This window comes from Oryctolagus cuniculus, chromosome 2 (genome assembly GCF_051225735.1).
Source record: "Oryctolagus cuniculus isolate XC-2025 breed Fujian yellow rabbit chromosome 2, ASM5122573v1, whole genome shotgun sequence".
Lineage (NCBI taxonomy): Eukaryota > Metazoa > Chordata > Mammalia > Lagomorpha > Leporidae > Oryctolagus > Oryctolagus cuniculus.
In genome coordinates this window covers 14,894,262-14,912,110 of record NC_142868.1, presented here as the reverse complement: position 1 = coordinate 14,912,110, position 17,849 = coordinate 14,894,262, and positions in this window count along the sequence as shown.

The window sequence follows — 17,849 nt, the reverse complement described above, 5'->3', positions numbered from 1 at the left end:
CTCTATTTTACATTTGTATTATAATATGTGCAAATATTCCCTGATATTTGCTCTAATTTCATTTAAGCTTGGGGGGTCTATAATTATGTGAATCACTATTTCAGTTAAGGAACTCCTTGTTATAATCTAGTTGTCATTTATAAAGAATTGTATTAGTTTTAAGCACAGTTAATAGATTAATTATTCAGGTTAAAAATCAAAGTGAAATTTATTATAATATATCACTAAACAGTAGGTTCATATTTACTAGGCAACCAATTTCCCAGGCATGGTTGCATCTGGTAGCGGCAATAACTGCTGAAATTTCACTTGTGAATTTAAAAAAAATAAACCATAACAACCAATGAATGACTAATAGGTTTCTCAAGCATAATTAGAAATAACCAGTAATAACTAACAAATTGACGCTCCATTTTGCAAGCATAATCAGGAATAGCTAATAATAACTAATGAATTGGCAATAGATTTCCTAAGCACAAATGTGCCTGGTAAGTAGCTACAGATCAATGTCACAACTGAAATTTAAATTCCTAACCACAATGTTTTAGGTTAGAAGATGGACATAATTGTCAGTGGAATATTTTCTAGTTTGTTTGAATGGTTTTCAGAAAACTTTAAGTGCTACTCAATTCTCTGATTTGCAATGACTCAAGTAGGCTCTTTAATTAGTAGATTATTTCTGGCTTAGGATATAGTCTCTCGGCCAATGAAAACTCAATTACCTATCCATTCTCCTCCAACACATAAAACCTACTGGAGCAGGCAGTTGGCCCAGCAGTTAAGATGCCGTATCAGAGTGTGTGGGTTTCATTTCTGACTGGCTCCTCACTCCAGCTTCCTGCTAAATGAACAGGCTGGGAGGCAGCTCAAGTCATTAAATTTTGCCGGCCGCATGAGAAACCTGGTTTGCATTCTCAGCTCCCAGCTCTGGCCTAGGCCTAGCCCTGTTTAGGAGTGAGCCACCAAATCAGAACTCTGTCTCTTTGCCTTGGAAATTAAATGGCATTTAAAAAATTAACTATGTTTACTGCCACTGTTACTCTCCCCTCTTCTACTCAAATGCAGGTTTCCCATGACTCTGGATGCACAAGTTTGCTATTTCTGTCTCAATATCCTTTTGTTTTTTCCAGGCAATATCCATGCAGGCCTCACTCATTCTATGAGAACTTGTATGTTTACATCCATCAGCAATCTCCCATCTCTTAAATTTTTGCCTAAAGAACAAGTAGCCTAACATTTAGTTTTAAACAAAATCATCTTTCAAACAGGTTAGTAACCAGTATATGTCAGGCATACTGCAAAAGGATTTCGTATACATTATTTCACTTGTTCATTACAACAGTCTTGTGAGAAATGTATTGTGCTTTGCTCCTAGAGTTACACACATCTGATTTTTCCCCAGACAATAAACGCTACTGAGGCCCCTAACCATATATTCCCCTTTGGAGGAATTTTGGCATGTCATAGATGCTTAGCAAGCAGCTATTGGTTAAACATTTGAAATAAAAGCGTATACATATGTGAAATATATTATTTGTCCATTATTGCATCATGACACTGTCACAAACTTCGTGACTGAAAACAACACGTCTCATGTTACGATTTTTGTGGGTTAGAAAATACTCGTTTTCCCTAGAAGGGCCTTCTACTTCAAGTTCTCACAAAGCTGTGATCAGTGCAGCAGTGCAAGTGCAGTGTGATCTGAGCTTGACTGGTGGGTGATCTGCTCCAAGTGCATGTGGTTGCCGGCAATGTGTTGTTTCCAGCAGGTTGTTGGACTGAGGGCTTCAGTTTATTGTTGTCTGTTGATCAGAGGCCTATATCAATTTCTTGCCCTGTGAGCTTTCCAAATCCCACAGCTCAGAGCCCCTTAGAAATATGTGTTATTTACTTTAAAGATTTATTTGTTTGAAGTAGTTTTAGAGAGAGGATGGGGGGGAGAATCTTCCATCTACAGGTTCACTCCCTAGTTGGTTGCAATAGCCAGGCGGATGCCAGGAGCCAGGAGCTTCTTCCAGGTCTCCCACATGGGTGCAAGAGCCCAAGCACTTGAGCCATCTTCTGCTATTTCCTTAGGCTCATTAGCAGGAAGCTGGATCAGAAGTGGAGCAGCCGGGATTTGAATCAATGACCATAAGGCATGTGGCATCGCAGGTGGCAACTTAACCTGCTATGCCACAACTACCCCACACTGGTCCCAAGGAATAAGACTGTTATAACTCATCTGATGCATTCACAAACAGATACTGAAATTCCACCCCTCACCTTGTTCATATTCTAATGGTTAGGATCAAGTCACAGGTCATGAGCTCCCTCAGTGGAAAACAGTTATACAAAGTTATGACCACCAGCAGGAGGGACTTTTAGGGGATCCCTCCGAGACTTCCCTCATGCAGGTTTTCTAAATTTTCAAAACAGGAAAATTACTTAATAATTACAAACTTCTTATCAGAATGGACTGTATTAGATATATGACTAGGAAGTTTTAAAATCTATGAAAATTTAATATATCGGTTATTTAAATAGAGGGTAGGGGTTATCTTTGAAGTTGTTTGCTCTTCAAAAATTGACTTTTTGTCCATACCCCTTACAATATGGCTGCACTATTAAAATATTTATAAAACTTGCATAACTGCAGCTAGAAATTGTATATTTGATGTAATCTTTTCAACCACATTTTATTTTTGCCCTTTCTTTTAAAAGCATTTTTGGCAACTTGAGCTCACCTGTCCATCGTGTGCCAAAGCACACCAGCCCTGTGGCTTGCTAAGTTGTAGTACAAATGCCAAATTCATTTTAAAGGATAGTAAGATAAGTTCAAGGGAGTATATATCATTAAGAAGAATTCAAATTACTAAGTCCTAGTTTTTATGCAAATTTTCAAGTACTTTCAAATGTTAAATTCCACATGCTGAAATTGCTCATAGAATAATATTAAAAATAATAAAATAACATATACAGACACACATGAGTTCTTGCTTATGAAATTTTTTCTCTTAAATATGACACTTCCATGTTTGGTAAAATATTACATATTTAGGCACTGTTTTACTGAAGCAAAAAATTCATTTATTTTCCATTAAAATTGTTCTCTTCCTGTCTCTCTTTCTATCTTTTATCAATATTGCTAACAGCGAGATATCTGTAGTTAAATAAATGTGAGTGCCAGTTGCCAGTTCCAATGTCTTCAGTTACTGGCTGTCTGATTATGAAAATTCACATAATCATTTGAGTGTTTATTTCCTCATATATTTAAAGAAAAGAAAGAAGAAAAGAAAGAGGATAATTATACTTGCCTCACAGGGTGGGGGTAAGGATTAAATAAGATTGAATATCTAAAGAGCCTAATGCAGTTCCCAGCACGAGCTTGGCATGCAGTCCAAGATAATTTCTTCCTTCCTTCTTGCATTTCTGTACCACTTTCAGAGCTTAAAAATGGTGAGTCCATTGGAATGACTCTGCAAAATGCAGTCTGTGAGTCCATTAAGGATGACTTTTTCTGGAACTCACTGGGTTGTAGTGAGTACAATTTAGATATATTGTCTATCGACTCTATTAAATGTTTTTCAATATGTTATGGATATATCAATTCTAAAGTTTCAAATGGCTTATTGCAAGATTCTATTTTCATAATTGTTTCATAATTTCTTCTTATCTCCATGAAATATGAGTTACTGATTTTCTACATTTAAAACATTTATCTCGGTTCATAGCTCTATGAGAAGGTTTTTGAACATATTTTATGTACAAGTCACTAGAAGACTATGAAATTTGTAAAGACTACAAAGAAAAAAGGGAAAAAAATTAAGACCAATGTTGTCATTAATAAACATTGAACAGTTATTTGTGTGCTAGGCACTTTTGTAAATAAATTTATTCAAGCATATCAAGTATATATAATCCTTTAAGTTAAATGCTATTATCAATATTTTATACATGATAAAACTGAAGTTCAGATAATTAAGTAACTTGTACATACATGTCTAATAATGGTCAAAAGCAGAATTCAAACCTTAAAGGTCCAACTCGAGAGTTTCTTCTCTGTGTCAGTGGGTAAAGCATTCTCTAGAAGTGCATAATCTTCTAATGTATTTCAACTTCCCATTAGTTAGATAAACCATTTATTCTAACAACTTTTTTATTTATTTATTTTTTTGACAGGCAGAGTGGACAGTGAGAGAGAGAGACAGAGAGACAAAGAGAAAGGTCTTCCTTTTCCATTGGTTCACCCCCCAATGGCCACTACGGCCAGCGCACCGCGCTGATCCGAAGGCAGGAGCCAAGTGCTTCTCCTGGTCTCCCATGCAGGTGCAGGGCCCAAGCACTTGGGCCATCCTCCACTGCACTCCCGGGTCACAGCAGAGAGCTGGCCTGGAAGAGGGGCAATTGGGACAGAATCCGGCGCCACGACCGGGACTAGAACCCAGTGTGCCGGTGCTGCAGGCAGAGGATTAGCCTATTGAGCCATGGCATTGGCCCTAACAACATTTCATTGCAATAATTTCCCTTCCCACCACCCAGTGGAACATGTTTTTACAAACAACATTAGAAAATCACATTGTACACCCCTGCTTGCCACCCGTTGTAAGTGAGGGAAACCCTTTCCAGTGCTTCTTACTCACTAATGCAGGAGTTTCTCTGAGTGTCTCTGCCTTTCTGGAGGTGCCCTGAGGCCTGGTTGATGGAGTCAGTGTTGCTATGCATTTCTCACTTGTGGTAAATGTATCTATCAAGGGCTGTGATGTGTGCATGGGAATGGTTTTGTCTCCTTGCATTTTCCCACAACACCAAAACTAGCAGGAGACATCCACCTGGCATTTGTGCAGGCAGACTGAAAGTCTAAATATTTCTGGAATTATCATTTCAAGGTAACACTTAGCGAATAGGGTATTTGGAGTGCATCTACCACAGTTCCCCTTCTGAGAAGGCCAGATCTTTCATGATGCATCATAATGGGTTTCAAACTTTGGTGAGGAAAAGGAAGTTCTATATTTGCCTTCTTAGAAATTCTATGCATTAGTGTCCTAGGGCTGCTATAGCAAAAAATCATGGAGACTTGGTGGATTAAACAATGGCAATTTATTCTTCCGCAGTTCTGGATGCTAGATGTCCAAGCTCAAGGTGCTGGCAGGTTTAATTTCTTTTCAACCTTCTCTCGTTGACTTGAAGATGGCCACCTTCTTGCTAGGTCCTCATTTTGTGTTTGTTCTATGCTTTGACATCATTGATATCCACTTCTATTCTTTTTTAAATTTAAACCTATTCAAGAGGCAGAGAGACAGAGAAAAGCAGTCAGTTTGTCAAGCAGGCAGAGAGGTATATCATCCACTGGTCTAGTTCCAAAATGCTTGTAACAACAAGTGTTTGGCCAGGAACTCAATAGATAGAAGAGACCCAACAAGTTAAGCTATCACTTGCTGAATCACAGAGTGAACCTTGACAGGAAGCTGGAACTGGGAGTGCAGCCAGGATTCGATTTCAGGCACTTCACTCTGGACAGTTTTGTCCAAACCAGTGTTTTAACTACTGTCCCCAGCGTCCTCCACTCCTTCCCCCCTCCTGCCACCATATATTCTTATAAGGACACTTGTATCTTTAGGTTTGGGTCCCACCTATATGTTCTCCTTTAATCTTAATTATTTCTTTAAAATCCATATCTTTAAAGACAGTCACATGGAGAATTAAAGCTTCAAAATGCCAGTTTGGAGAAGGACCCAATTCAGACAATAACATCCCATCTGTGAGCTCTGGCTGAACCCATGAAAAAATGAACCATTTAGAGAAAGTTTAGTTAGTCATTGCCGGGAAAGACAGATTTCTTCTATTTCAGATCCAATAAAAGTAAACTCTACATTTTCTAAACTTTGATTCAAGATGAATAATTACTGAAATAATTGCTAATATTTATCAAGGGCCTGTTTATGCTGCAGAAATGCATTCACTCATTGCATACTAATTACAACCCTATGTTTTGGGCCCTCTAATTAACTTTTACAAAATAAAAGTATGACAGATAGGTCTTACTCATATCATCACAACCGAAGATATAGCAAAAATATGAACCTAGATTTTGTTTCAGACATGTTCACACAATCCTATCTTGGAAAGGTTCGATTTCTCATACTATTTGTAGTGATGTAAGTGTAAAATAGGAAGACTAACACATTTTTAAACAGTATTTATGTAATTTGGTTCTGTTGAAAAACCTACCAGAAGCAGAGTTTCTTTCTCCTGTTAGGGGGCTGCCCCTTGTCTGGGCTGGTAGAGTCTTGCCAGTCACAATTCACTCCCAGGCTTCTTATTTGACAACTAAGGTCTTGGATCTCAGTTCCTTGGGTGGGGCCCAGAAATACAGTGGCAGAATCTCTGGTAATAAAATACCTTAGTAGGTGAAACAAGACACTCTAGCTGTAGACACACCTCAGAAGGATCTAGACCCAAGGGCTGCTTCTGACTGGTTTGTAAGAAAATAATCTTGGTCTCAAGTTCACATCTATGGGGGAGGGCAGCCATGTCCCACACATTTTTGGGTACCTGAGAAATAATTTTGGTGAAAAATGTTGAATTTGATTTGCCAAAAACTGATCATCTTGAGACAAAACAATCAGAGAGAATCAATCATAGTTAATTTTCAGTGACTTTTTTTTTAATTTAAAGAGATTTCTTTCATTAAGTGAATTATAGGATTTACTGAACATTTAATATGCCCTGTTTTCTAAAAGCATTATATTATTCATCAAGAAGATATTTTATTGAGAGTGTCAGTGAATCATAAAGTGTAGTCTAATTCAAAATATGGTTATTTTCTTATAAAGTATATCCCTAGAATTGATATAAAGCAGTTTCCTTAAGGCACACTAGCTGTCCCCTATTTTTAGTTCATAAATATTTTGAATTATATTTGTTGAAATTCTCCTATCAAAATATAGAGGTAAATATATTTTAGTCCCAATGTATTTTTTAAAGATTTATTTATTTATTTGAATGACAGAGTTGCAGAGAGGCAGAGAGAGAGAGAGAGAGAGAGAGAGAGAGGTCTTCCATCCGCTGGTTCACTCCCCAGATGGCCCCAATGGCTGGAGCTGTGCTGATCCAAGGCGAGGAGCCAGGAGCTTCTTCAGGGTCTCCTCTGCAGATGCAGGGGCCCAAGAGTTGGTCCCTGTTCCATTGCTCTCCCAGGCCATAGCAGGCCAGAGATGGATCAGAAGTGGAGCAGCCAGGACTCCTATATGGGATGCCGGCATTGCAGGCAGCAGCTTTACCTGCTATGCCACAGTGCCGGCCCGGCCTATTCTTAAAGTATTTGAAATTTGTTTGACAAGATATTAAATCAATAATAAAAATAGTTAAAATATACTTATACCATGCAATGCTTAAACACTTTATATTCACTAAAGAATTTAATTATGAAAATAACAAGATTCTGCTTTTTATCTCCATTTTACATACAAGGAAACTGAGGACCAAAGAACTTTAACATTTGTTCTAGGTTACATGGCAAAAATAGTTTGTCAGCTAACTTGCAAATCCAGGAATATAAGTTTCTGTACTGCCTAATAAATTACAATAAACTGGGAGGCTTAAAATAATAGAAACACATTCACTCAAACTTTTGGAAGCTGCAAGTCTGGAATGAAGACACCAGCACATATACATTCCCTGTGAAGGCGAGAAGAGAATTCCTTCTGGGATCTTCTGCATTCTGCACATCAGTAGCATTCCTTCTGGCTGCCTCCCTCCAATCTCAGCCTTCTGTTGATGTCACTGGCTCTTACAAGAACATGTGTCAAGGTATTTTGGCCCAAGGCAAATAATAAAAAAAAAAAAAAGATTTTTACCTTAAGATCTTTAATTAATTTATGCCAGGTGAGTCTTTGTCTTTTGAAATCTGGTCATATTCATGGTTCTCAAGGTTAGAATATGGACCTACATTTTTAGGGGCCACCTTTCAATCCCATGCACCAAGCATTCTGCCTGTGGGGCCCTTGCTATGCCTCTATATGTCAATAAATTTATTGAGTGGCATAATAAGATAACTCCCAGTGAGATGCAGTTGTCTAAAATTCAAAGTTTGGTTTCCCTTTTATCTATTAGATTCAAATTTTAGTTGTATTATATATATATGGATAATATGTATATATATATTGTATATATTGTACTACCTCATTTCATGAAGACTTAAAAAAATAAAATCACCAGTTCCAACATTTTAGTAAACAAATATATAATGGTGATATTGCTTTATTTCCCAGAAACAAAATATGGTAAAAATAGGAAAATCAGTAAAATTTCATCTTCAGATAAGATACAAGAATAAGGATTTTGACAATCACAGTCAAAATATTTCCAGATGGGTTGGTTGACTTTATGCAAATAAGGACATAGAAATGTGTTCTCTAGAAAAGTTGAATAAGTTTTTAACTTGAAAAACATGGAATATTTTATAGGAACTATTTTTATCATAAAATAATACTTTCAGTCTGGAAAAATAATTTGTAGGAGAACCAACAGTTTCTTTTTTCTTTTCTTTTTCTTTCTTTCTTTTTTTTTTTTTTTTTTTTGACAGGCAGAGTGGACAGTGAGAGAGAGAGAAAGGTCTCCTTTTCCATTGGTTCACCCTCAATGGCTGCTGTGGCGGGCGCACTGTGCTGATCCGAAGGCAGGAGCCAGGTGCTTCTCCTGGTCTCCCATGCAGGTGCAGGGCCCAAGGACTTGGGCCATCCTCCACTGCACTGGATTGGAAGAGGAGCAACCAGGACAGAATCCGGCGCCCTGACCGGGACTAACCTAGGGTGCCGGCGCTGCAGGTGGAGGATTAGCCTAGTAAGCTGGGGCACCGGCCAAGAGAACCAACAATTTCTAAGGAGGTGGTTCAAAGTTAGGGCACAGAAGTCTTAAGAATTTATTATAAACTCTCAATATGTTTTATGTTTTATTTTTGCCAACATTTTCTTTCAGAGGATGAATTTGCCTATTTCAGAAAGATGTCATATCAACATACAGAGGACAAACATTCTAACAAAAAAGAGTCAAAAAAATCTGAAAAATTATTACCCAGATGTGAAAATGCACATAATAAATGATGGTACTTGATGTGTAAAAATTATATTATCGCAGAAGGATTGTGCAATCCTACTTAACAATGACAGTGTACAATTAGAGCCATGTAAGCAAACTAGTAAAGATTAAGAATGTGAAAAGTATCAGCAAGTAAGAGCAATAATAATCCTCATATCGTCATTATGGTGCTACATATTAAAATATTTTGGAATATTCAGGAAATAGTTTGTCATTCTCTAGTGCTCAATGATTCCTGTCTCAGAAAAAAAATTTATTCATGGGATGTGTGTTTGACACAATGGGTAAGACATCCCCTAATGGGGTGTTCCGGTTTGAGTCCCAGTTCAATGTCCAATGCCACGTGCTGCTAAAGCAAACATATGGTAGGTAGCAGGTGATGACTCAAGTACTTGGGTCCCTGTCACCCATGTGGGAGATCTGGATTGACTTCCAGGCTCCTGGTCTCTGCCTGGTGCAGCCCTGGCTGCAATGGGCATTTGGGTAGTTACCACTGGAAGGAAGCTCTCTGTCTCTGCCTCTACCTCTATCTTCCATGGAAAGACACATAAACAAAGAATTGTGAGGAGTCTTTGGGCACTAGTAATGCTTTGTTCTTAATTTGGGTGTTGAGTATGATCAGATGACCAAAAGAGTCTCAGTTACCTGTAAAATTAAGTACATTTCTTGGTATGTATATTGTATTTCAATAAGATTTTTTTTAAAGATTAATTTTATTTATTTGAAAGACAGAGTTACAGAGAGAGGTAGAGGCAGAAAGAGAGATCTTCCATCTGCTGGTTCACTCCCCAATTGGCGGCCATGGCTGGAGCTGTGCCAATCCGAAGCCAGGAGCCAGGAGCCTCTTTCAGGTCTCCTGCATGGGTGCACAGGTCCAAGAACTTGAGCCATCTTCTGCTGCTTTCCCAGGCCATAGCAGAGAGCTGGATCAGAAGAGGAGCAGCTGGGACTAGAACTGGCGGCCATATGGGATGCTGACGCTTCAGGCCAGGGCTTTAACCCACTGTGCCACAGCGTTGGCTCCTCAATAAGATATTTTTTTTTTAAATTAAAAAAAAGAAAGAAAGTGTCTCACTTCCAAGGATCTGGCAATTTTTCCCCCTAATATACTAGTGATTCTTATTTATGTGCTAACTTTAACCTATACTTACTAAATTACGTGTGTGCACACATTAATATGTGTATGTATATGCATTTGTGCTTTAGAAATCCTCTGGTGTGATTATATGTAGTATGTCTCAATTTTTTTAAAAAAGTGATAATAGATAATCCATTTTGTTTAATAGTATACTGAAATTTTAGGATATAAAATAAGCAAGCCCTTCTTTTGCAGGTACCAATTAAGTTTAATAAGAGACTCAGTAATTTATCTAATGCCTATTGAGAAGGAACACAGACTGTTGCCAGACTGTTTCTTGATTTCTTTTAAAATGTGCAAACTTTCTACTGATATGTTACAAATGGTATTTTGATTTTCATTTTTATATATGAAAATTTCTCCATAAAAATGAAAACATATGTGTATAGTGAAATTTCTGATCCTCCTTCTCTTCTTCCCCTCTTCCTCTTCATCCTCCTTCTGCCCTCTTCTTCTCTTATTCCTCTTTGAAGAAAGAGAAAGATACTCTTTTCTTCTGTTAATTAATAAGAAATGTTGACAAGAGGGGAAGAAAGAAGGAACGAAAGAAAGGAAGAAAGAAAGGAGGAGAGAAAGAAAGAAAGAAAGAAAGAAAGAAAGAAAGAAAGAAAGAAAGAAAGAAAGAAAGAAAAAGAGAGAGAGAGAGAAAATCTTTCTTTTCTTTCCCAGAGCTGAAAGGAAATCAAATCAAGCCAACTTATACGATAACCAGCAGGGCATTTGTTCATGAGGGTGTATATTGAGGAAATGAATGAAAGGTCCTGGCATTTTATAATGTGTGATTCAAATTCAGGAAAAATAACCCTTAAACTACTTAAGGCTTGTTAAGCATGGAATATTTCACAAAAACCTTTCGATATTAAAATTCTAACATCATACCTGTTAGCATGATTACATTTTACTTCATCATTCCAGAATTTACTTTCTGTGGTATGTCTGGTTATTTGTTTGACAAGATGTTTTTGGCAGTGTATAGAAAGTTTAATAGCCAAGCTTGTGGGAGAGTGAGAGATTTCCCGTCTGTTAATTGAGAAAGCCAAAGGAAGGAAACACCATTGTGCAATTCTAGAACTGTGTAGATTATTCACAATATTCTGCAAGGTGGCTCCCATCATATTTGATACAGAAAAGATTGGGTGCATTTATATTAACTGAAAACTAATTTTTCCTTTTTTAAAAAATCTATTTCATTGCAGTTTTGTTCAGATGAGTTCCATATTAGTGGGAAAGTATAATTCTTTTTTTAAACATACATTTTTCCCCTAAGATTTATTTATTTATTTGAAAGCCAGAAATAGGAGAGAGAGAGAGAGAGAGAGAGAGAGAGAGAGAGAGTTGTTTCATCCACTGGTTCACTTCCCAAATGCCCCTAATGGCCAGAGCTGGGCCAGGCCAAAGGCAGGAGCCAGGAACCAGGAGCTTCTTGCAGATCTCCCACATGGATGCGGGGACCCAGGCATTTGGGACATCTTATGCTCCTTTTCCAAGAGCTTTAGCAGATAGCTGAATAGGAAGTAGAGTAGCCAGAACTCGAACTGGTGCCCCTATGGAATGCTGGCACTGCAGGTGGTAGGTTGATCTTCTTCAGGATATCCCACACAGGTGCAGGGACACAAGCACTTGAACCATCTTCTACTGTTTTCCCAGGCCATAGCAGAGAGCTGGATCAGAAGAGGAGCAGCTGGGACTTGAACCGCCTCCCATATGGGATTCCAGTGCCCAGGCAGAGGCTTAGCCCACTATGCCACAGTGCCAGCCTCCTTGAAAGGGATGATTCTTAATGGGTATACTCCTACAGGGCTGTAAAGGAATCAAAAACACATTCTCCTTGCTGTACTGTAGACAGAAGCATTCAGATAACTCATGGGCCAACAAGAAATGCTCTATATGAACTTTGAAATTTGAGAAAGTTAACACACATCTGAAATGGGAGGAAACATTTAACCAGAGAGGTAAGTAGTCAGTGTTCACATGAGAAGCACAGAGCTGCAGAGAAGACACATTGAATAGGCAGAGATGGTGGGAAAGGGAATGAATGATTGGAGTCCATGGCTGAGGAGTAGAATTGGAGTATGTAATTCAGGATTGTTTGTCTGTAGCTGACTAGTAAGAAAAAACCTGGATCTATGTCAAAAAAGGGAAGGATAGCATCATCACTTTGTCTTTATATAGCTTTTTGTAATTTTTAAAGAAATCCACAAGGTAAAATAGATACAAAGCTAGTGTGGGGTGACTTTTAATTTATAACCAAAGAAATTGTATTTGATGGCAACAATTCATTTCCTTCAAGCTATAAATCATTATTTCTATTCCTTACATAGCTTAACCCCCTAACAGTTATTTTCCCCATAAATATTACTATAAATTATAGGTATTCCCACCTTATAAAACAGAAATTAACTTTAATTTAGTGTCCTTGTTGAGAACCTGTTGGAAGAAATGAATCTCAAATGCAATAAAAAAAATAAACTTTGAATCACTCTCCAAAAAAACAAAAGACAAAAGGCCCTATTTTATGTATTCTGCAAACAACTGGCTATGTGAAAACGATGATTGGAAAGACAGGTGAACTTATGAAAAATTGCAGTTAAGATAAAATTTATGCAACAATGAAGCACCATAGAGAGTGCTCAATTGATAAATGTGATGTTTCTGACATAGAAAAGTAGGTCCTGAGATGAGTTTTTGAAGATATATAAAATAGAAGAAAAAAGTAGAACTACTCATATAAAGATGTCACCCCCCAAATATTTAACTCTTAAAGGAAAATATTCAGTGTTAGGGGAGTTTAGGATACAAGGAGATAGAAATGGTCAAGTACAACATAAAAAGACCAAGGTTTGAATCCAAATTTTGCATTGTAATTGATAAACAGGTTCTCCTTTCTTCCTCCCTCCCTCCCTCCCTCCCCCTCCCTCCCTCCCTTCCTTTCTTCCTTCCTTCCTTCCTTCCTTCCTTCCTTCCTTCCTTCCTTCCTTCCGTGTCTCCCCCTCGCCTCTTTCTTTCTTTCTTTTCTTCTTTTGGTAATTCCTTCCTTCCTTCATTCTTTTTCTACTTCCCAGAGTACATTCATCAATCCTGATAAAAGTCTGAATTACTTTTTAAAGTAGAATTATTGCTTCCTATCTTGTATAATTAGTGAGAAAGCATAATTACATGAACACATTCTTCTTGCCAGATTGTAGTCAGATAACATAATCCATGAGCAAATAAGAAACATTTTCTATGGATTTTGAAACTTGAGAAACTTAATATACAGATCTTAAGTGTGAAGAGACATTGGGACTCCAAAATTGATGCACAAGCACTTACCTTATAAAGTCTTTACTCAAGTGATATCTATGTTTATCATAGGGCTTTCTCTTAGAATGGTGACACTGGTACAAACTCCATGGCAAAGTAAAATAATTTATAAGCAATCCCTAGACATGTGAATCAGAAATTTTAGTACAGGTAGAAAATTGTGAGGGAATTGGCTCTATTCCATTGATGTCAGTTTCTACATGGATAAATGACCATTTGCTTTTCTAACAAATAAATACAAATTATGTCAACTCTGGGAATTGCAAAGCTGCAAAATAATGTAAAAAATCACCAACTATGCCTTATAATATTCATTGATATTTTCAGAAATCTACTTTTTGTAATGATTGGGGGAAATTACTATCCTGTTTGAATTCACTGTATACATGTTCTCTTCTCTAGATTACTCTGAAATCCCTCAATTCTCTTTTATTTAAAAAATGAGCTTTTTTATCTAAAATTTTATCTAAAATATGAGCTTTAAATCTAAACTGACCAAATACATCTTTTATTAATACTCTTTCATGATTGTATTATTATTTATAACACTTATGATGGCACATCAAAAACTTTAAGCAATCTCATATGAAAATATAAGCACCAAGTTGATGTTTTCAATTTGAACACTGTCTTTCAAGTGGTGATTTTTTTTCCTGTTGGTTTTGATCAGCTAATTACATCCTTTCTCTGTATCATCACTTATAGGCCTCATAAATACCAACACATTATCTCATATTTAGATCATTACCCATCAAATACACATTGTCTTTGTCCATCACAACAAAATTGATTGATATTCTCTGCCTTTATATTTCAGGAAGACATGTCTTATCCTACCAGAGTCTGAGACTATTTTACAATGAGGTCAAGTTGAGCCACAGCTGGAAGTAGACAGACTTTTCTTCCCTATATTCTGCTTTGGTTACCATACCAATAGGCAGATTCTGTATTTTCCTTCTTCACCTTGGAGGAGACCAAGTTGGAGGCAATCCACAGCAGGAAGCAAACTCATACGCAATGGAACATGCCATCTGGTAGGAGTATGCTGGAAAATCTTCAGCTTTTTCATTTCAACAAAAGTAAAAGTAAAAGTCTATTAATTCAGCTTCTAGCTTGGCTGAGAAATAAATTCCACAAGTCTCAAATTGCATCTGGTTTACTACATGTCTGGCTCTAATATGTTCAATAAAAGCCAGACAATTTAGCTGAAAATATTGTTCCTTTCTGAGTTCTTAGCAATTGGAGGGAATGAGTTATTAATTTCTTAAATTCAGAGTCCTTCCCTCTTATGGATGTATGTTATATATGTGGAATGCACAGTCTATGTGCTGTGCTACTCTTTGGGTGGAGGTCTAAGCATATTTTCCTAAGGAGGAGAAGAAAATGATGGGAGAGATGGTTCCTCAAAGTAACACACCTGTTAATGAAACCTATGCCAAATCATCACAATACCAGCTCTCTGTACTTCCTAATGACAAGATTGTTCAATTGTCTCCTTTTGGGTGTATGACTGTCTTTGGAAGGCATCATGACAGCAAATTAACATATCGTTTTACCCATATACTCATTACACTTCTTTTTTAATACCATTCCAAACACATTATCTGGTTTTATGCTATGCTAACATTTATGTATCCCATGCTAATACTAAAACTACACTCCTTACCATGCCTCATACTGTCTTAAATCTACAAAAGTATTTTAAAACTTTTAATAAATACTTATGTATTCATTTATTTAAAATGTAGATAAACAGAAAACCAGGGAGAAGCATTGTAATGTTTAGCAGGCACTTTTTTGAGAGCATACAGAATGACCTCAGAATGGATGACAAAAAGGGCAGAAAGCTGAAACATTTATCCACCAGTTCCACAGTATATTGGTCAAGCAAGGGTTGTAACTTGCCCCCTGCAATTCCAGTTATACTTGTGCTTGTGGACCTAGGGAACTGAGACGACAGGGCAGGCTCCTTTTAATTAGAACATTCAGGTAGGAAACAAAAGGATTCAGAATATAAGCTTGAGGCTAAATGCAGTTGGGTCCCCATAAGTGTAAAATTGTATGAATAATTGTTGTCCATTGCTGTGGCTGGGCTTGGAAGCAGGTCATGGGGATATGACATGGGTACAAGACACATCTGCTGTAGTTTCCAGTAAATGTAAGCTTTCAATCAAGTTAATCATTACCGTAGCAATGAAGTGAAAAGACAAGACCTAGTTTTCAGCAGTCATGCTGTAGGACACAATTCAGAAATTCAGGTAAATAGTGCATATGAAGGAGTTCAGGAAGTAACAGCTTTGAACAAGGGGTTAAGTGAAAGCCATGGGTTTAACAGACATAATCTGCCTGTGTTGCTGCAGCATTTTCATCTTCATGAAGCAGCAGTATTAATACTTGCTACTTTATAGAGTTACTGAGAATTCAGCTATTTCAATGACCCCTTTATTAATAGTATTCATTAAAAAGCACTATCCTGCCTGTTTCTCAGCTCTTTTTTTTTTTTTTTTTTTTTTTTGGCCAGGCAGAGTTAGACAGTGAGAGAGAGACAGAGAGAGAATTATAGACAGTGAGAGAAAGACAGAGAGAAAGGTCTTCCTTCCATTGGTTCACTCCCCTAATGGCTGCTACGGCTGGCGCTGTGCCAATCCGAAGCCAAGAGCCAGGTGTTTCCTCCTGGTCTCCCATGCGGGTGCAGTGACCCAAGCAGTTGGGCCATCCTCCACTGCACTCAGCAGAGAGCTGGACTGGAAGAGGAGCACTCGGGACTAGTACCTGGCGCCCCAACCGGGACTAGAATCCGAGGTGCTGGCGCCACAGGCAGAGGATTAGCCAAGTGAGCCATGACACGAGCCCTCAGCTCATTTCTATTTGGAAATGTTAATAATTTGATTTCTCTTGAAGTAGAGGGGTAGCACTATTCTGTTCAAAGTTTCTCACTTTCATTCCAACATGCTGATTATGTAGCCCTGTCCATAACCACACTTCACATGTCTTTGTCCCCTTATCAATATCGTCAGTGCAGTCCAAGGCTTCTCTGCAGGAGCTGCTTTCCACTGGGCTACCCAGTCATCCTTTCTTCACAGAGATTTTAGGGGAACTTTTATAAAAACAGATCAGATTATTCAAACCCTGCAAAGTCCTTTCATTTACTATTTGGTAAAATAAAATGTGCATCGTTTTCCCCAGATTCCCTCTGTGATTTTATTTTCCATCACTCCTTGTCACCTACAACAATTCATTCACAAAAGTCTTCTTTCTGACCTTCTAACTCCTCCGGTCAGTACTGGTTGGGTAACCCTTCTGGGAAATGCTTGAGATCAGAAGCATCGTAGACTTTTTCAGATTTTGGAATGTTTGCATACACATAATGAGATCTCTCTGGGCTGGGACCCAAGCCTAAACATGAAATTCATTTATATTTCATAAGCACTTTACACACATAGCTTGAAGATAATTCCGTATGTCATTTTAGTGCAGCTGCATTTTGACTGTGCCCTGTCACATGAAGTCAGATGTGGAATTCTCAACGTATGGCAATAAGACAGTGTTCAAAAAGTTTCAGATGTTGGAGCATTTCCTCTTTCAGGTTTTCTGATTAGGGATACTTAACCTGTTCCATGTTGAGAATATCCCTCTGCCTGCTTTGTCTTTCTTGAGTGGTTTTTCCATATCAGGACTGACTCTTTCCAACATTCACACTTCAGCCTAGAAAGTAACTTTACAGTGAAGGCTTCTTTGTCTATTCTAACAAAAGCTGGCATTCTGTCACGATCTATCAAATCATATTATTTAAATTCCCTGCATAACATGAATTGCTATTCAAATTTTTTGCTTGTGTGTTTATTTTCTAATTTCCCTTACTATGATGTAAGCTGCGTGAGAGTCAGAATTTTGTACATACTTAAGCTCTATTCTCAGTAAATAGAATATCTTATCTGTTCAATAATTGTCTATTACATCAATTAATAAAGAAATGTATATAGTGGTCAATGGCTATACTTTGAAAAACTCTAAAAAAAACTCTAAATGCCCAAACCTAGATTCTACTCAGCACAGATTTAAGGACCCTGAAGATTTTTCCTTAAGGTATGGAGAGGAATTTGTTCATTCCTTAATTTACTGCAGTAACCCAAGTAATCCCTAAAGTTAGCAACAACCCTATCCCTCTTCTCTTTTTAGTAAATTCAGTGCCCCATAATATGCTGTGGTGCTGCTGCAGGCAGTCAACTCATGTTTCTTGACTGAGCATTGTTGCTGATCTCCCATGAGATGAATACAGAAATTGAGAGTACAGATTCAGAAAATTTTTAACAACTTGACCTCATTTCTA